The sequence below is a fragment of the Asparagus officinalis genome, chromosome 5 (genome assembly GCF_001876935.1).
Source record: "Asparagus officinalis chromosome 5, Aspof.V1, whole genome shotgun sequence".
NCBI lineage: Eukaryota > Viridiplantae > Streptophyta > Magnoliopsida > Asparagales > Asparagaceae > Asparagus > Asparagus officinalis.
In genome coordinates, this window is record NC_033798.1 from 10876150 (window position 1) to 10880263 (window position 4114).

Below are 4114 nucleotides of genomic sequence, written 5' to 3' on the forward strand. Positions count from 1 at the left end.
GTACCCAGAAAGCGGACCCTCACTGTCCATGTGCCGAACTAATCAGGGCAGTATTATCAGCGTGTAGCTGCCCCAAGACCGTTCCGCGGAGGGTCTCGGTATTTGAGAGGATCTCTAACGGAGCGACTAAGTCCAAGCCAAAACGTTTCCGCAAGAAACAATCGGCCGTTCAAGGTGACGAACTCGACTCATTGGTCGACTCATCAGTCGACTCATAAGTTGACTCATGAGTCGACTCATTGGTCGATTGAGCAGAAAATCCCCAGTTTTCTATTTACGATGATATTCTACAAAATTGTTAAACTAAAGTTCTTTTTCATAATGTCAAGCAACATATTTCTGATTCTAACACATGTGTATCAACAGAAACGGAAGATTTTTCATGTAATCACTTACGTTAAAACCCTAAACATATAAACATGTTTAAAAACGTATTTAAAACAGTAAATCACATTAAAACTCACGTTTAGACAAAATTCCAGATCTGGATTTTAATTTACAAATTCGTTTGTGAGCTTTTAAAAACTGAAAATATTCGATTTTAGCATCATATGCTATAAAAGTCTTTTTTTATACACAAATAGTGATTTAGGCTCAACAAATCCAAAATAAAACCAAAGAAAAACTATACAAATAGTGGGTGAGAGCACGGCGAGATGTTACTCGCCTCTGATATGATGCACAAACTCCTGGATCTGCCAAAGCACTATCTCCTCCACTGCACTGCACGAAATCCCGTGCAAATTCCTTCAAGAACTCCTCCAAAACGTCAAAAATCCGAGCTAGGGTTTGAGAGGGAGAGATGGGGGCTAGGGTTTTGAGTTTTGAAGGTGTTCTTGGGTAGGAGATATCATATATGAGCGGTCAAACCCGATACAAAACCGAACAGACCCGCAAATAAAAGAAAACCCGAAATCAGTCTGTAAGTCGACTCATTAGTCGACTCATAAGTCGACTCATGAGTCGACTCAACAGACATTATTCCAGATTCGTGCATGTTTTGTTATTCTGCCAAAACCAATGCACAAAACTCTATGAAACTACACTCATATATATCTAATAACTTGTTATCGAGTATATCCCTAACCTCAAGTCATTTACCACAAAAGAATTATTTATCACTATTGATTCATATATCTATATAACAAAAATACGGGGTTTTACAAAAACAATGCCCACAATTATTTAAAAATTACACGAGAACCAAATTCATTTTTCATATTTTATATAGAAATCAAATTTGCTTTTCATATATTGTACGAGGCTAACATCGTATTATAGGATAGACCACAACAGAAATATGTCATATCTTTATATACATGAAAATGACATATTATTTATTTTTCAATCATAAGATAAATCAAATATAATACTCGTGTAATTTTATATTATAAAATACTAGTGAGAAATGAACTCACCTCTAGTGAACACGATTACCCAAAAATATCAGTCCCCTTGATATCAACCAGATCCTATAATATAAGATATAAGACTAATTATTAATTCAGGACAAACATATATTATACGTAAATCAATTCATAATCTAGAGTCTACTAATTTCAAATATAACCAATAATAATTAAATTCTGCAGTACATATGAGCTTATTGTTAACTTTAGCAATTTATTAAAATTTTGTAACTTTAATATACTAGCTTTTTTTTATTTCCTGGTAATTTATGATAATGCAGGGTTTTATATGGAATTTATCAAGTCTAAAAGTTGTCTTTTATTTTTCAGATTAGACTTGTTTGCAACTGAACAAAAGACAGGGGCCTAATAGATATTTTCCAGCCATTTTCAACCATAACTCATTTTACTAATGTCTGTTAGAAAGTTTTACATGGTTCAGGGACTTAAAGTAAATTTTTCTCTCTTTATATTAAAACACATGATCATCTTCCTCCTCCTCCCTTCTTCGTTTCTTCTTTTTTCTTTTTTTTTCGGTTCCTCTTTCCTTCTTCCTCTGCTCTCTTTCTTTTTTTTCCTTTTGGTTTTCTTCTCCTCTCCTCTCTCTCTCTCTCTCTCTCTCTCTCTCTCTCTCTCTCTCTCTCTCTCCTCTCTCTCTCTCCGCCATGGAGGTAGGACGGTGACGAGGAGCCGCCGACGACAAGGAGAGGCCGACGGCGAGAAACCCCCCTAAAATCTAGGTTAGTTTATTTTTCTTTTTCTTTTTTTCAGTTTGTTTCATGTATCCTAAACACAGAGAGAAAAAAATTTCCTTTGCAAACCCTAGATTCTTTTATTTCATATTCATAACAATTTAACTCCCTCACTCATTCTAATTTGATTCGATTTACTAAGATTTACTATAAAATTTGAAAGGAGATGATACCTCAATTGATTGGGATGTTGATTTGTTGTCTTGGTCTCCTTTTCTCCCTTCACAAGCTTTCTAATGATTCAAGAAGTTTTGTTAAGGAGGAGAGGTGTTGTCTGTTTTCTCTCTCTCTCTCTTTTTTTTTAATTTTCCTATGGTTTTCTTTGAATTTTCTGTTTTTATTCTTCCGTTAAAGAGGTGCCGACCATATTGTCGAATGAATTATTTATTCTACTACAGTTTGAGAGGTTAGTTTGAATGATCTTGTAATCTCTACTTTGTACTCTTTTTCTCTATATTGCTGTAGGCGTTGAAAATTACCTATAGGTCCCCGCACACGGCTCGAGACAGAGAGAAGATGATGAACGTTGCTATCTGAGTCACAGAAGCTTAATCGATATTGACGAGCACATGAAGTGAATCGACGAACTACGTGAAGTACGGAGTTTCAGAATAACGAAGACGCGAACTGATCGGGAGCCCCGCGCCGCTTACAAAAGGTGAAACGCCGCTCCTATCCTAGATTAATCCACAATGATCTAATCATTGGAGCTTATAGAACTCCTCGCCGGCTTTCCAACGTACCTTGAATTGCTCAAATCCGAGTTCGGATGAAGAAGTTACGGCGGAAACAGACAAATGTACAAAACGGAACGTCTCAGCCTGAGTTGAGACACCCAGAGGTGTCTCCAAGCCTAAAAACGGGTCGTTACGCGGTTTTAACCACCCGGATCTCCTTGAAGCCCCCGGGAGCCTTTTTTTCAGATCTGGAATTTTGGAGATTAGGCGAAGCCCTGCCGGATTGAAGACTGAAGGTGCACGAATTTCAGAGAGGGGGAGGAGAGATCGGATCGAGTTCGTCGGCATAAAGAAGAGGAGCTCTTCAGATCTGCAGTTTCTCGGGTCCGTTCCTTAAGATTATCCCGTTGCGATAATCTTAAGAAGAGCAATTATCTCACCGTTGTCGAGATAAGCGCTACGGTTTCTTGATTCCTTCGCGGATCAACGAAGCTCTGCCCGATTTTTTAGTAATCAGATCTGATCGACGGTGGTCCACGGATATCAACGTCCCCGTCACAGGCCAAGATCTCACGCAAGCACCGGGCGATAAACACCCGTTGCGTTTGTTTGAAGAGAGTTGTATTTTTTTATTTTTTTTTCATTGTGTAAGAAGGTCTTATAAAAAAACTAATTTTACTTTGAATCTGTAATCGATAAACGTGTAATGGATTCAATAATGAAAATAACTTTTGACGCAAACACTAACAATCTTGATATATACTCTCTAAGACATGAAAAGACTTCTCGTCAGCCAATCAAGATCCCCGTGGCTGAAGAGGTCGAGTACGAATTCGACCAGCAGAAATTTGAAGAGTACATCTCCTCCTCCTCCTTCAGATCTGCTCCTCCTCATAAGCGCAGGAAGATCTCCTCCTCCCGGAAGATCCGCCGGTCTCCAGATCTGAAGACCCAAGAAGTCGATCTCCCTGTAGTCGATGCTACAGTCGTACCTTGCAACGGTCCGTCGACATCCGATGAGACTAGATCTGCAGATCTGAACTCCTTCGTGATCAAGGAGCCGACTGCTGAAGGCGCGCCAACTTTATCAAAGAGAGCACGTCAAAGGAAACGCCAACGCCTCGCGCGCCAATTCGCCAAGGCTTTGGATCAGGTGGATGGACTGCATTACCAAGTGGATCTGGAGTTCAGAAAGCGCCAAATGACTAATCTATCGCCACGACCAGCATCAGAATCCTCCTCCTGATCTCCAATTAACGAATGGGTTCGTGTCAAA